Genomic DNA, 17,458 nt, shown 5'->3' with positions numbered 1-17,458 from the left:
TTTTAAAATTTTTCTTCCATTATTTTACGTTGGGCGCTTACTTGCAATCATGACCTTTGACTCTTACAGAGGGCGCTAAGTATAGCAGAAAGTTTTATTGTTTTCCTTTTTTTTTTTTTTTTTTTTTGTAATTTTGGAGATTGGAATTTTGTTTACGGGCAAGTCTGAATTTTCCTGGATGCCCTGAGGGATGAGATTTAGGAGGAACCTATTGTTTTGCTTTTTAAGCAAGATAAGTCATCAGCTACTTCTCAACCACAGTCGGAAAAACCACCTTGAATCACATCTTCATTGATGTGCAAAGAACCACTTGAGTGGTCTCTTTTAGTCACAGAAATGCAAATGAGCGAGTGTCCTTTGGTGCCCGAGGAAGAATATGCAAAGCTGGTCACTAGAAAGGAAGCAGAAGGGTAGGATTACCTGTGGAAGAACAGGTCAATCAAGGCCCCAATCAAGGGCAATGGAGGCAAGTAAAGTAAAAACTAAAGCATCTACCAGTATTTTACTGAGGAGAGCAGCCAGAATTAGTGCTTTTCTCTTAGAAATGGATTATTAGGTTTTCCAACATGTCACCTGACCTCAGAGAATTTAGCACCTCGGAGAATTCAGACCATCGTGAGGTTGTTTAACACGCAGGTACATTGTGTATTAAATTTGTCCAAGGGGGTGCCCTCCAGACTGCTGTCTTATGACCTCAACTTACATCCCCTTGATGGGGTCTTGGAGTGGTCTTGATCATGGGGCTTGATCATGGGTCATGAGACCCCTCAGATAGGGTCTGGAGCTGACGGCCAAGAAAAAATTCTTGAGACGTCTTCGGTGCAAAGAGGTGATTTTATTAAAGCACGGGGATAGGTGCACTGGGGTTGTGAGGAGGGACTAGTTTTATCCTCTGGAGTCGGGGGAGGTAGAGACAAAAGGAAGGCCTCCAGAAGGACCTTCATATGCTAAAGAGGACTCCTAAGATACCAGAGGCCTTGTTATTGTCAAGCTAAGGTTTTCCCTCTAATAAGGCATTAACTTGGAAGAGTTGGGAGTTTCTGGAGAAATGTTACACCCTGTATTTGCCTCACATATTTGTCAATGGGCTGCAGGTTATAAATAAATTGAATTTTACCTGCCATTTCCTTCTGGCCTTTGTTCCCCACATAACTACGGAGGGGAAGTGATATTAGGGCTCTAGGAAACTGAGTCCGTAGGTTTCTGGAGATCAGGCGATTGATAAAATTGCCTTTTCTTGTAATTTACTAAGATATTTGTAAACTGATGGAGACTCCTATCCTGAATGACTGTGGTCTCTATCAGTTAACCATTTGTTTTCCTTTGTTCTTGGGCAGCCAGGAATGCCCCAGGAATATCACACACACCACACCCGGTGGGGGGGGGGGGGTGCGGGTAGGTGCTAGCTGGTGCTGGCCCTCCGCCCGCCTCATGCTCCTACATCACCACTGTGCATCAACATTCACCCCACACGTTTCCATACTTGCATACTTTTGGTCTCATAAAAGTGGTCACTGCCGGGATCACATAAAGCCAGGCACACACTCCACACTTAGGACGGACATCGCTGATGACATCACAAATTACTATTTGTCAATGTGCCTGTCGAGTATATATTAAGGTTAAAACAATTCATCAGACCCCTAGTAACATATTACTGGTCCGTTTGTTAATAAATTACACAAAACGGTTGACTTCTGCTTACTTTATATTTGTATGAGAGCTGGGATTTTACCTTCCTAAAAAATATAAAATATCCTTTAAAAATATCCTTTTGCAGTTTTGAAAACTGTCCACCGAGATGCCCTGTGGATCCACCTAACAAGCTGGGCAAACACTGATGATTGAGGATGGAAGGGGGATAGCGTTCCACAGGAGGGACCCTGGGCAGATTTAAATTCTAAAAGCGCTATGTCTAGCACATCTTATTCCTTCTTCAGGACGCGGGTGAGTGTCCCCTTCCTTTAAGAGCTTGCTCTTTCTTCTGGGCTCCTGAAACATGACATCATTTGTTTACAACGTTGTGATTCTGAGACCATCCTCTTTCTCTACGAATGGAACATGAGAATGGTGTCCTGGAGGGGCAACTAGCTTTGGGTGAGTGTTATTCTGTGCTTACCTCATTTAAATGAATCCTTAAACCAGCCTTGCATGGATGCACTATTATGCCCACTTTCCAGATGGGGACACCGAGCATCAGCGAAAGATCTGACAGCTTGTAAGTGGCAAAGCCTGCTTTTGAAACCCAGTGCACAAGGCTGCCTGTTGGGTACCAGAGCTGACTCATCTTCACAAGTGAAGTTCACAGTGTCTGGCACGTCCTAGGAAGTCGGTAAGTATTTGTTGGATGGGAGGAAGGGAGGACAAGCGGAAGTGGGTTTTCCCTTTCCAGAGTCTTGGTGTCTGTGCCCCTTCTCTGAATACATCTCAAGCAATTACGCGGCATTTGGGTCCCTTTATTGAATCCCGCTGTTGTCTACACCTGCCTTATTTACTCCTCATGGGTCCATGGCAGGCACTCAGATTCTGAGCCCTTATAGACTGTGCAAACTGGCTGTTAGGTGCTCTGTCTCGGGGTCAGTGCAGCCCCCCATGTCCCCCGATGCAGACTAAGCCAGCTGTAGGTCGCGTTGGCTTGTGCTGACACAGTGCTCAGGGCCATTCTGTAGGAAAATCGACCGGGGCACTTTGAGTTTATGTCCTTCTGGGTAGAATTAACAGATGAGATGCAGGATGCCCAGCTAAATTAGAATTTCAGACACCTTTTTAGGAGAGTGTTTCCCATGCACTCTTTGAGGCATACTCATACTGAAAACGCTTTGTTGTTTACGTGAAAATCAAATTTAACTGGCATCCTTACTTTTATTTGCTGTAACTGGGCAACCTTACTCCGACAAGGAGGCAGATCCTAGCTTTCTTCAGAGTGCCTTTGACCCCTTCCTTTTCTTTAACTGCCTCCCCCCACATCCAGCCAACTGCTGAGCCCTGTAATTTTCCCTGAGATAACGAACTCAGGCTCTTTTGTCCCCACTCTGGGTCTGGCCCTTACCAGCTTTTGTGTCCTAGAGTGACCCCACCTGCCTGGGGGCCTCCTGCCCCCAGCGTCTGCCGAGCTCCCTCTCCCCCAGAGCCAGCAGGTGTGCGAGCTCAGAGCACCCCGCTTCGTGGTGGTGGGGAGTTTCTCCCAGAAGGTTGTAAGCTGGGCAAGTCTCTCCTTGTACACAGCAGGTGCTAAATAAGTAATAGACAATCTGAATTGGATACTTGTTTGTACCCTCAGCTGAATAGCAGGCTTCCTGCTTTCTGAAAGACGCTCTGGAACAATTGGTCACGTAGTTTCGAATCTGTTCTGCGCACTCTAGGGGAGATGCAGTAATGTGTCAATTAACTGGTTGATTATGCAACGAATATATAATTTTCATATTCATAAAGCAATCATCTCTTATTAAGATTTCTTCTCCATTTAAATGGAAAGGATCCTTTATGTAGGATGGTCGTACATTACTTTTATATCAGAAGACATGCTATGCGTTTTCTCTCAAACATCAAAATCTTAATTGGAGCGTTTACAGGTTCCAGAGACGCACTTATGTGACGACCGAAGTTTGTGGGGTGGTTTGGGTTCCTGCAAAACGATGTGGGCAAGCATGACGCCCGCTTGCATGGTGAAAGTCACGGTCACACACACAGGAAGTGGAAGCTTTGAGTGGGCTTTCGTGTCTTAGTCCTTTTGTTCCTTGAAAGAACCCTGGAAGGAGACGATGCTGAGGTCATTGTCCTCATAGATGTTGTGACTGAGGACAGGGTTGAGCAACTCCCTGTAGGTCACAAAGCCACTGAGTGGACCTCAGTGTCAGTGGGGTCCTAGGGAGAGAGGGGAGGATGGGGTTCCTCATAGGGCTCAGCCTCCCAGTGTCTTGGGGTGCCTGGTCGCCCTGAACTTCATTTCTCCCCTCTCCCTGTGTAGACAAGAGGGTCGCACAGGACTGGCGAACCCAGGGGTCTCTTACTTACAAAGGGCTCGACACGTGTTAGTTATCGCTATTGCAACCAACCCCTACCTCTGAGACCCTCGCCTAGCAAACTTCAGTGTTTTCTGAATCTCAGCACAGCCTGACTCAGAAGTCACCTTTGCCCTTGACCCATGTGCACATCCCGCCTCTCCTGGTCTGCTCTTGGGTGCATCCGCCCAGCCTGCTCGGAACCGAGGAGAAGCTCCTGGTTTGTTTGTGATGTGCACTCCGATCTCAATGTAAAGCAGAGCAAGCTATGAAGGAAGGGCCACTCCATGGTCCCATACCAGCAGATTTCCACTCATCCCTCTGCCTTTGGTTATACCCCAGGGACTCGAGGGAGGGAGGCCAAAGTGTGGATGGACGGATGGACAGGTGGATGGATGTGTCAGGAGGAAAGATGGATGGATGGCTGACTATTAAAATACACAAAAGTCTGAAGTGCAAAATTTTAGGTTGTTTGAATTTCTGGGGAGCAAGAATCTCCCGTCCCCTCAAGGTCCTTCCAGCAGGACTAAGAATATAGGAGACAGACTAACAGAAGAAAATACGATTCAGTTCGCACGGTATGGGAAATCTACGCAGACGTGGAAATTCCAAAGCCAGTCAGGCCAAATGAGGCATATATGTCACTCTGAACTAAGGAGAAGGGAGTAGGGGTCTGGGACTTCAAAGGGAAGGAACGCAATTCACAGGAAGATGAAACACAGTCAACGTTTGGGAAACCAATGTGCTGGGCCCCCTGGGGAGCAGCAAGACATAAGGGGCTTGATCCAACAGGCCCGTGAGTTCCTGGCCATCCTCCACACTCGGTTACTACCACAATGTAGTTCAGTGTGGCCGCTCTCTTCCTGGAGCAGGCCTTCTACCTAAATCCTTTTCGGGCTGTAGAGGGGGAGGTAAAGTGCTTTTCTTGAATCTGCTGGGTTTTGATTGCCTTTTTAAAAACACTTTTTTTAAATGTTTATTTTTGAGAGAGAGAGAGAGAGAGAGAGAGAGAGAGAGAATGAGTGGGGGAGGGGCAGAGAGAGAGGGAGATACAGAATCTGAAGCAGGCTCCAGGCTCTGAGCCATCAGCACAGAGCCCGACGCGGGGCTCCAACTCACAAATGGCGAGATCATGACCTGAGCCAAAGTTGGACGCTTAACCGACGGAGCCACCCAGGCACCCCTTGATTGCCTTTTTTTTTTTTTAATGTTTATTTATTTTTGAGAGAGAGACAGAGTGCAGGCCGGGGAAGCGCAGAAAAAGAGGGAGACATAGAACCTGAAGCAGGCACCAGGCTCTGAGCTGTCAGTGCAGAGCCCGATGGCCGGATGTGAGACTTGAGCTCGAGAACTACAAGATCATGACCTAAGCCGAAGTCAGACACTTAAGCTACTGAGCTACCCAGACGCTCCCCCCTTGATTGCCTTTTAACTACAAATCATCTTCATGGCAAAGTGCACCATATTGGGGTGGCCTGCTCTTGGCCCCTATAGGATCAAGGTGATATAAAAAATATATTAAACCACACTTATTTTTGCCTGGTGACCTAAAGAACGGTTTCGGTATGAAACCGCATTTAGAAAATGCGGCAACAGTGGAGAGAATTAAAAGCATCTGCACTCCCAACTCCCAGAACCCATCTCGGTTTTGTATACTTTCAGGGTGCTATTTTTTATCCATTTGTTTTATATTTAAAAAAAAGGGAATCACACCATAAATCTCTTATAAAATTGATTTCCCATTTAACAGAACATGTTCCTTTATTCTTAAATACATTGAAAGCACCCATTGATAGCTGATTAATGGCTTGCCACCTTTTATTGTATTCAACCGGTGTCCTCTCTGCGGCACAGGAAAGCATTCTCAGCAAGTCTGTGTCACTGCAGAAAATGCAAGGGTGGTCGCCCTGGCATGGCAGGACAAAGGCTATCTCCAAGCCCACTGCTCTGCGCTCCACTCTGAGGATGTGCGGGTTGGATCAGGAACGGACCTCAGCTCTTTCACACCCACTGGGTTATCAGAATCAGGGGGTGTCTTGAGAAGGAGGCTGAAGGTTGTTTCATGCATTTGGTCTTTTCTGATTTATCTTGAGATCAAACGATTTGTCCAGCAGAGAACAGCTGCCGGTGCCTCGTCTAGGTCTGTGTGTGCCCAGGTGTGTGTGTGTGTGTGTGTGTGTGTACACACATGTGTGTGGGGGATGTCATGGCAGTCTCATTCTGATAAATAATCAGTTACCTGCCGAACAGCAGTCAGGAGGGGAGCCGAGGCACCCACGCATGACAAGATGTAGGTGGTTTGAGAAAGCTCGAGCTGTGTGTCTGGAGCACCGGCTGCCTCCCAGAGGTGGCATCCCGCGAGCCAGGGTTCCAGCTGCCAGGGTTCCATCCTGCTCAGTACTTTGAGCTTTATCCTGCCTGAGAGCACGCTCCCTCCCAATAATAATTAGCATTTGTAATGCGATTCACAGTTCTTGGAGTGCTTTCTTAACTCCCTGGTTCTCCCAGCTGTGCTGAGTGATGGGCTCATCAGGGGTCCCACGGCCAAGACGTGTCCAAAGCCCTTCTTTGGAAGCCTCTTCAGTTGTCCCCACACTGAGTGAGCTGCCCTCGGTGGGCTTCCTATCGTCTTCCGTGATCCGTTCACGGACTGGTGAGCCCTGCAGGTTGCTGAGGGCTCCCGTGCTCCCAGAGCCAACCACGGTGCAGGGGCCGTAGCGCACCCTCTGTCTGGTACAGGAAGAAACAAACACGTGGACATGGTATTTCCTCCTGCATTCTTTAGGCTAAAACCTACTCCCACCCACACGCTCACGGAAATCAACCTGTCAAATCCGTCTCCATCCATCATTCCCGGCCTCTCTTCCTGCAGTGGCAGAGATGTGAGCTGCCTTCTGAGGCTCTGGGTCTGCTGTAGTGTGAGGGGAGAAGGGACGGCCAGGGGTGCACGCACCCCCGAGGTAGGCTCCGTATATCGCATCACAGATCTTCAGAGCCAGGGAAGACGTGAATGTATATTCCATGCGATCCTCGTTCACAGGACGCCCAGTGTCACAAAGTCACTGGTCCTGGAAGGGGACCAGAGATGCTCAGGTCCTGGACAGCACTGAGTCCATTACCTGAAGACGGGACGAGAGACATGTAATTCTATCCTCCCCACCTGCCTTATAGATAAGGAGGGCGTTCTGTGGGAAGGAAGTATGGTTGTCCTTGGGAAGGACGGGGTGGGGAAAGATCTTGGAAACTGGCCGAGGGGATTAAAAGAATCCTGTGTCTAAGGATTGTGCATTATAAACTCAAGAATGGATACCTAAAGAAAGGTGTTTCAGTCTTTGTTCTTCACATGGAAAGGGTGTAGAAATCAAACTCAAATCTCCTTTGTTCATCCCTTTCAAAGACAGAATTCCTGGCCACCCAACTGTATTCCTTGTATCATAGGCTGGAGGCCCACCCCACCTCACAGACAGAGGGGGTCAGTGCCCACGGGCCCATCTCTGGCTGCATGTGCCCCTACACCCATGTGTAATTCACTCAGTGCTCATGGCTTGAGCCAAAGCAACTCTATGCGGAGAAATGCACATGGGTTCTCTTTCCCCAGAAGGTTCCTGTGGGCACAGTCTGCTCCTGGAACCGTGTGACCTCCTCTCTGGGGCATGTGCAAAGGGCCGAGTTTGAGGGGCTTCTGCTGTGGATGTTAGACATTTTCAATATGGGGATTTCATCAAACTGCAGACATAAGGCACAGTTGTAACTGTGCTGTGACAGCAAGAGTTAATATTTTCTGAGCATCCTCTCTGTGTCAGAATCTGTAGCAGTCATTGAGTATGGGTTGACCTGTGTCCCTCCAAAATCCATATGCAGGAGCTCTAACCCCAACCGCCTTGGGATGTGACTGTATTTGGACATTATGTCTTTGAAGAGGGAATTAAGTTCAAATGAGATCACTAGCATGGGCTCTACTCCAACATGGCTGATATTCTTACAAGAGGAGATTTGGACACCCCCACATAAGGAGGGAAGGCAGTGTGAAGGTGCAGGGGGAAGACGCCATCTATAAGCCAAGCCGAGACTTCTGAAGGTCCTGCCTTCACGGCTGTCAGAAGAACCAATCTTGCTGATGCCTCGATCCAGGACTTCTGGGCTCCAGAACTGAGAAAATACACTTCTGTTGTTGCAGTTCCCAGTCTGTGGTCCCAGCCTTATGGCGGCCTGAGCCGACTGGAACCACACTTTACCAATATTGCCCCAACTCATCCTTATAAAGAAAGAAGAATGCTGAGGTAAGCAACAACAACAAAAAACAAAACAAAACAAAACAAAACCCCAAAAAACAGAATTGTGGCTTCTGGCTCAGTGGGGGGACTTGGAAATTCTCTTGATTCCTCTTGGCCTCACTTTTTACATCTGTTTAAGTAACAATAACGATAATTACCATTATTATTATAAGTGGCAATGGTAGCATGCTTACGTGTGAGGAACACATACTACAATAACCCTGTACAGTAGGAATATCTCTATGAACGTTGGAAAATGAAGATGTGAAGGTATAGAGGGGCTCAGAGCCTACTTAAGAGAATACTGAACAGGAACTCAACCCCAGGCAGTCCAATGCCAGGCCTGAGCTAGCTGGTCAACATCCGGGGTGAGGGGCCCAGACACTCATACCCCTGACCTGGGCCCTGACTTCTGCCGGCCCCTGTGGTATTCCCTGAGTTCTTCCTTACAGACAAGGTGGTTCAGGACACGGGGAGCCCTGGAGAATGTGGAGCTTAGCAAAGTCTTCAGGGAGCCCTGGGCCAAACTGATGAAATGAGCAGGGTTGGCCTGACATTCAAGCCTGGAGATTGGTCCTTTGTCACTGGTTCTGGAGGAAGCACCCTCAGGCAAAGGTCACAGGAGAGCAAAACTGGGGTCCCAGCTCCAGCATTTACTGGTGATGAGGCTTGAATCAAGGAGCACCACTTCTGTGCCCACAGGGTAACAGAACTTGTGTCTTCCAGGAGGCTTTGGGGAGAACATCAAGAGAAGGTCACGGCAGTTGCCTGGGATATTTGTTCCTCGCCAGATCTCTTCATCTCTGTGCTTAAGTTTTGCTTCGTGTAAGCTGGGGATGATGGTATCTAACTCACAGGTAGCCATGGGGATCAAAAAGGATGCTAACGGTAAAATCCCTCACTCAGTTTTTGCCAATATTGGATAAATATATCAAGAATCGGGAGCAGGAGGCCTGTTTTTTGCAGGGATGGAGACAAGGGACAAAGAAGGAAGGCTCCCCATGTGCACATGCAATGTGCCAGATGAGATGACCTCTGTGACTGCAAGTGTTACAGTGTCCCTATATACCACAAACCTGCAGGAACGCCCATTTTCAAAGAATCCACCTTACATGGACCCATGAGAAGACACAGCCCCAGGAATTCTTGAATCTGCAGCATCTGTGTTTCCCACACCCCACTTCTCCCTGTGGCACGTGCCGGCTCCAAGCTCTCTCTCCCCCAAAGTCCTGGGGTAGGGGGTGGATTCCATGTCCTGGGAGTGACTCCTCAACTTCGCGGTCTCCCTGGCAGTGCTGGGTACTGATGACATGTAACGACTTTGGGATCAGAAAGACCTAGATTGAAATCCCGCCCGAGGAACGTCCTTGCTGAACGTGGCGTTCCACCTATCCAAGCATCAGCGATTCATCTGTAAATTGGGAAGAATGTTGGGACCTGTGTCATCGTCCTGAGGTGAGGATTAAATTGCATAATGTGCGTAACACCACGTGGGACGGAAGGTTAGAGCCTCTCACCTCTGGGTCTCCTCGTGTCCTTGCCTGTGATGTCACCAGGACTGAGCCTAATCTTGACCCAGCCCCACACACCCCCACACCTGTTCTTTCTGGTCACGGGTGTGTTTTCAGCTCCCTCCCTCCCTCCCTTTCCTACAAATATTTATACTTGAGCTTCACAGATCTCTCCAGTTCCGAGCTCTGTCACTCCCTTCCAGTCTGTCATGACCTATCTCTTCATCCGCCATCAGGCAATCACCCTACTTCGTAGACCCCTGAGCTTCCCCGTTCCTGCTACCTTCCCTTGGAACCCAAGCGCAGTCCAGTGACCTGCTTCTATTCCAGCACATCAAACCAGCCCTATTTTCCTTCTCCTCCTCAGATCCACGTTTTCTGTTTTCCTCAAGCCTTAATTCCAACCCTTCCTCTCTGGGCAGGCGAGCCTGCTTTCTACTTCCCAAAGAAGAGACAGCCCATCAGGAAACAGTTTCTTCTGCTTCAGCTCTCCATCATCTTTCAAGACATGCCACTGTCTCGTATTTCCATCCTGCCTCTGAAGAACAGACCTGTCGCCACAGGTCCGTTTAGCCCCCACCAGGCAGTGGAACCTCCTCCTCTCGCCCCTGCAGGGACCTCCTCTCCTTCCCTCCCCTTCTCTCCTGTCTCTGCAGTCCCCCCTTTACGGTTCCTTCCTCTCAGTTTATAGACAAGCTCAATCTTGAAAACAATCCCTCCTCCGTCCTTGGGGCTCTGCTAGTGATTCTATGCTTTCATTTCCCAATGAACACTCTTCCCCCAATGATTTTATAGTCCAGCTAAATGTTCAAGAAACAGACTACGGTTCATATTATATAAAGTATTTCAAGGAAGTAAAGATGGGAGATGCTACACCTTACTTTATTTATGAGGTTCCCTTTTTATTTTTATATTCTTTCATCATAAGTATACTCTGCAATCCCCATTACCTGTTTTCCTTATCCTCCCACCTCCCTTCCCCCTGGTGACCCTGTTTGTTTTCTATAATTTAGAGTCTGCTTCTTGGCTTGTCTTTCTCTCTTTTCTTTCTACTTGCTCATTTGTTTTATTTCTTAAATTCCACATGAGAGCATATGGTACTGTCTTTCTCTGACTGACTTTTTTTACTTAGCATTAGACCCCAGCTCCATCCATGTGGTTGCAAACAGCAAGATTTCATTTCTTTTAATGGCGGAATAATATTCCGTGGCACAATTGACTTTAAAACGGTCGTATAACCTTGATTCTACAGCCAAACAAGGTCTACAGCCAAATAAAGGAAAATCTTATTGAAATCTTATTAATGAGCACAATGAGACAATTTAAGTAAAACATTGGCTGTCTGAAGAGGACAGTATATGCAAACAGATGGTACATTGTGACCTATTGGGGTTTATTCCAGGAATGCAAATTTACATCAATATTATGGAGCACATTAAGGCAACCTACTCTATTAACAGAAGTGAAAAGAAAAATCACATCTTTATCTTAACAGAGAAAAGAATATTTCCTAACATGTCAATTACCATTTATTATTTTTAAAGTTGAATAATACAAGAGTAGAAGAAAACTCCAGTAAACCGGTAACTTATGAGTTACACATAAAATAATGGAAGGAAGTATGCGATACTGAATTGTTCAAAAGCAGTCTCTTTAAAAAAAGGTTAAGGCAGGGCGCCTGGGTGGCTCAGTCGGTTAAGCGGCCGACTTCGGCTCAGGTCATGATCTCACGGTCCGTGAGTTCGAGCCCCGCGTCGGGCTCTGTGCTGACAGCTCGGAGCCTGGAGCCTGTTTCAGATTCTGTGTCTCCCGCTCTCTCTGCCCCTCCCCCGTTCATGCTCTCTCTCTGTCTCAAAAATAAATAAATGTTAAAAAAAAAAAAAAAGGTTAAGGCAAGACTTCTCACAGCCATTCCTGTGACCTATGTTCTGCAGGAGAGCCTTGCCAGGAAAGAGGAATAACTGTATAAAACAGGAAAAGGGGGGCGCCTGGGTGGCTCTGTCGGTTAAGCGTCCTACTTCAACTCAGGTCACGATCTTGAGGTCCGTGAGTTTGAGCCCCGCACCGGGCTCTGGGCTTATGGCTCAGAGCCTGGAGCCTGCTTCGGATTCTGTGTCTCCCGCTCTCTCTGCCCCTCCCCCGTTCATGCACTGTCTCTCTCTGTCTCAAAAATAAATAAACGTTAAAAAAAATTTAAAAAAAACAGGGAAAGGAAGACTCATAACTATAATTATTCACAGGTTACATGACTTTCTTGTAAAAAAATTTTTTTTAATGTTTATTTATTTGACAGAGAGAGATAGAGAGAAAGAGAGAGGAAGAGCACGAGCAGGGGAGGGGCAGAGAGAGGGAGACACAGAATTTGAAGGCAACTCCAGGCTCTGAGCTGTCAGCACAGAACCCGATGCGGGGCTCAAACTCAAACTGTGAGATCATGACCTGAGTCGAAGTCTGATGTTTAACCGACTGAACCACCCAGGCACCCCTACATGACTTTCAACATAAGAAACTAAAAGAATATATAGACAAATTATTAGAATTAGTAAGAGAATAGAGATATCTGGCCAATAAAAAACAAGACTACAGTCAATTGCATTTCTGTCTCCTGATAGTGAGAAAATGGGGTTTTTAAAGGGATAAATTTAACTCAGAAACAGAGAGGGGCACCTGAGTGTCTTAGTCATTTGAGCATCCAATTCTTGATTTCAGCTCAGGTTATGATCCCAGAGTTGTAGGATGGAGTCCTGCATTGGGCTCTGTGCTAGACATGGACCTTGCTTAAGATTCTCTCTCTCTCACTCTCCATCCTTCCCCTGCTCTCTCTCTCTTTCTCTAAAAGAAAAATTTTAAAAAAGTAGATAAATTAGTAACAGACACACAAATGGTACCTAGGTCTAAATCTAACAAAATATTCAAGTGACTTAATAAGAAATTATAAAGTTTTATTGCAATAGAAGACTAACATAAATGTATAGTTGTTTTCATAAATACGTCGGTTACTCCAAATTGCTCTGTGGATTTAATACAATTCCAAAAAAAAAAAAAAAAAAACCTAGATGGCCTCATTATGAAACTTAACAACACCTAAACTTTAAATGAAGAAAGAAATTTTGGTCCCATTTCTTCCAGACCCCTACAATCTGTGTTGTCATGAATAGTTGCTACATTCCTGAAGAAGAATCAGGTGCCCAATGTTCCTACTAGATCAAAAGTTCAGTGCAAAACTGCAGTATTATAAAGGGTTGCATAGTCTTGTTAAGAGGGAAAGAAAACTATATCAATGGCGTACGTGGACTTCCCAGAGCCAATCCCCCTGCAGATGCAAGTTCATGCACCACGGAGTTGGCCTGGCAGATTACTATGGGGGTAGGGTGGGGACAGGGGCTAGATGAGGAACAGTGCTAGGTAAGTGGATGGAAAGCTTAAATGTAAAAACCAAAGACGTACCATTTAAGAATTAATAGTATAGCAGAGGGTTTTAATGGCCTCAAGAGTGAAGAGTGTGCCCAGAGAGGGTCAAAAAAGAGCAAAGATAAAGAAAAAAGGGTAAATTGGGCATGAGTAGCACTATGGAATGTGGATAGATAGGCAAGAACCACAGGTTGTGAGAGCTGCTGATGTCATAAGAATTCCTACAAACCTGTTAAGAAAAAGATAAATGATCCAATAATAATAATCAGCAAATTACAAGCATTTAATTAATTTATTTTTTAATTAAAATTTGTTTTAATGCTTATTTTTGAGAGGGAGAGAGAGAGAGAGAGAGAGCACAAACGAGAGACCTGCAGAGGAGCAGAGAGAGAAGGAGAGAGAATTCCCAAGCAGGCTCCATGCTGTCAGCACAGAGTCCAATGTGGGGCTCAACTCACAAACCGTGAGGTCATAACCTGAGCTGAAATCAAGAGTCAGAGGCTTAACTGAGCCACATGGGCACCCCAAAATAACAAGTATTTTAGATAAATGGTCAGTAAGCATCTATAAAGATCTGAACATCATCAGTCATCAGAAATGTGCAAATTAAACCCAGTTCTGAAGGAGATGCCATTTCCAGATCCATCCGATTGGCAAAATCACAGCCTGACCTTACCAGGTGTTGAAAAGATGGGCCGCCGTGGGAACGAGTGTTCCCTGCTGATATAAGCGTAAAATGATGCGCTCACTTTGGAAAACAAGGTGCTACGACTCAGTTAATTGGACTCTGTAACTCAGCAACTGTCTTAAATATAGAGAAAAACTGGCAGGGGTATACCAGGAGACGCACCTGAATGTTCGTGAATATTCCTGTTTATCTGAATATTCATAACATCCTTATTGGAAAGAGTGCACACACACATACACAGGGGAAATGACCCAAGTGTCCCTCAGCAGTAGAATGTCTTCATCCCTTAGTGGAAACCTGTCCTTAAAGAAAGTCTTATGTAGCGACGAGGACATATGAATTCAGCTACCAATATGATTGACTCTCAGAAGCCTGTGAAGGAGGAAAAACAGGTCTCAGAATACGTATAACTTCATTCCTGTAACGAAAATAACTACACCATGCCCTTTAAGAGCTATATAGGTAGTAACATGTAGAGAGAGCATGGGACTTACTACACAGAATTCAGAGTAACATCTGGTGGCGGAAAGCAAGGGCACGGGATTGGGATTGGGGTCAGGAGAGGACATATGAGCATATGAGCAATGTTCTTTTCCTTAACTGGATTGGCTACACCCACTTCAAATTATTATCTTTTAAGGAACATGTGTGTTCCCACCTTATGTACATGCATAATATATATACGTATATATTTTTATCTGCTTAATATGAAAAAAAACCCCTTAAAACAAATAAGAACTACACTCAATCGAGGGAGAAAACACTAGGATCACATAAGAGTCATATATCGAGCTGAGTTTCATGTTGAACTTGCCCTTTTTCATCAAGGCAGCAAAGGCAAGGAGGGGATGGGATGCAGGTCTGGTGGCCCATGAACTGCCCACATCAGAGGGGGTCTTTGTGGTTTTCTTGGAAATCTTGTCCATTACAGAGAAGAGAAGACTGAGGCTCAGAGAGTCAGAGTGGTTTTCCCAAGGTCACAGAGCTACCTACTTGCAGAGTTGGTGTTAGAAGCAAGGTTTGTGGCTCCCTGACTATATTATTCTAAGCAGGTTATCACCTGGTCACTGAGCCTTTTGTAAACACCCCTTAACAGAAATGAGAAGGAAGGTGAGCCACCAGTCACTCATGTCTAAAGAGCCAACAGAAGACTGTAGGAGTCTGGCAGGAATGGGTCTAAGGTGTACTGGGTGCCCGGTAGGGGCCGGGTCTGTGCTGGGCACGTGCACACACTGGTTACTGAATGTCTTAGAAGATCCCACAGGGGCAGCGTTCACATCCTATTACACAGAGGAGGAAATGAGTCTCTGAGAAAAAGGGATAGAATGTGCTCAAGATAAATTCTTCTCCTTTATCATTCGCCAAGGGAAGGTCTTGCTGGAACGGGGCCTGGAGTTTCTGCAGACACGAGCGATACTGAAGTCCCAAACTCTTCGACTGAGACAAGTGAGAACACCCTGGCCAACTCCCAAGGCTGTGTCCTTTATAAAAGGGAGAATTTGTCCCCAAAGTACTAGTGTAGTCATTTAATTTAATGGCTCACCAACTTAAAATGATGGAGATTAATTTTATATATGTAGGGATATCCTTTCTTGCGACGAAGAGTGGTATCATTATTGTCCAACTTAGTAAGGGTGTCGTTAAGCTCACTCTCCATTCAATGATCCCCCCCTCCCTTTTTTCAAAGTTGCCGATGTTCTAGAAACACAAATGATTTATTTGTTACCAACTAACTTCTTTTCTCGGTAGTGATTCTAGCTTTTCTCAGCAGTAAAGTAATGAGCCTCATTAAGTGTGATAAGTAAACATAAATCCTGCACCCAGAACTGCATCAGCCACTCATTAAACAGACGTTCCTTACAAGTCCTCAGAGTAGGCTGGAGGAGGTCATGGGGAGGAGGTGACCCCAGGTTGACCCGAGAGCTGGCCCCAGGCAGTCGGAGGCCTGTCCCCCTCCCCTGTGCTGAGAATGTATCTTCTACCCTGTTTCTACCGGGAAGCCGTTTTCAAGGCCTTGAGAAACAATGTGGTGTTGCCAACCTTGGAAGACGTAGTGAATGACCCTCTTAGAGCTTCTCTATAAACTCTGAAGATCCTGGTGGCTGGGGACAGAGATCCCCTGGTCTTTTGGCCAAGACAAGCCTTGCAAGTAAGTCCCCCTGTTATCCAACCTGCCACCTGCCCATCTGGCATTTAGTGGGAAGGGACAGGGATGCTGTTGAACATTCTACAAAGCACAGGGAAGCCCTCATGACGAATCATCTGGTCCCAAATGTCAATAAAGCCGAGGCTGAGAAACATCGTATTAGATGATGATAGTGAGATTCCTATATGATGTGAAAACATAAGCCACACAGATAACAGAAGCCATGTTACTGAACAGTAGTATTTCCTAGTGGCCAAGAGCAGGGACTGACCGTTCACATCTAGGCTTGGCCCCTTATAGCTGTGTCTTTTAGTCAAGGTCTGCCACCTGGCCTCCGTCTCCTCCCAAGAGGGCTCTTGTCGGGTTGATGTAAAGATGAAATGAGCCACTCTATGAAGTGTGAAGGAGCTATAAGAGCTCAGTTGTGCGTCTGCTGCTCTCACCGTCGCACGAGCTGCAAATAAAGCAACAAGAGCAGAATGTGATGAAACAAAAATGTGAAGGCCTGGGCTGATGTGCTCATGTGCTGCTAAGGTATCTCCCTCCAAGACCTATCCCAAAGGTATAACAGAGTCAGCCTCCCCCCGACGCCCCTGCTCACCCCCGTGCCAACCAAACTGACCTCAGTTGGTCAAATTGAACGCGGTAACCAAGTACCTGTCACAAGTGCAAAGATGGTTAAAGCAAACGCTGCTTTTTGGTGGGCAGGGCAAGACAACTACACGAGAGGAAAATCACATCAAAATCTATTCAAGTGAAGTTTTAAAGTGTAGTGAGCACCATCTATATATTCCAGACAGTATGACAGGGGTTGGGTAAAGAAAGATAAAAAGACTCAGGCTCTTCTGTAAATTTCCTTCAGAGTCCTCAGTCTAGCGTGGGAAATACATTTTTATATAAGTAATTATACGACGAGGCTCTGAGGGCATTATCCAAGTGTGTGTCAGAGGCTCAGTGGAGGAGGTATGAATGTTAAGGTAGATCTGGGAAGGTTCCATGAGGGGAGGAATACGTAGACACAGGTTTGAAGCATGAGTAGAAATTCGCGGATGTGCCAGACAGCCTGGGGCTTTCTGGAAAGTACAGGCGGTTTCGTATTGCTGGACCAAACAGAGCAGGAATCAGATGTCAGCTGGCTAGGAATGGTAGGCCACGAAGCTTAGAGCTTATTCTGAAAGTCTGGAGTCACTCCTCAACAGTCTTCAGAGTCAGTGATAGCACCAGAGTTACCTTTTTTTAAAATTTATTCATTTATTTAAGTCATCTCTACACCCAACGTGGGGCTTGAACTCACAACCCTGAGATCAAGAGTCATATGCTCTTCTGACTGAGCCAGTGGGACACCCACAAAGTTAATTTTTAAAAGATCAATAGGATGGGGGCTCCTGGGTGGCTCAGGCCATTGAGTGCCCAACTCTTGATTTCTG

This window comes from Felis catus, chromosome F2 (genome assembly GCF_018350175.1).
Source record: "Felis catus isolate Fca126 chromosome F2, F.catus_Fca126_mat1.0, whole genome shotgun sequence".
Classification (NCBI taxonomy): domain Eukaryota; kingdom Metazoa; phylum Chordata; class Mammalia; order Carnivora; family Felidae; genus Felis; species Felis catus.
Note: the sequence above shows the minus strand (reverse complement) of the source record.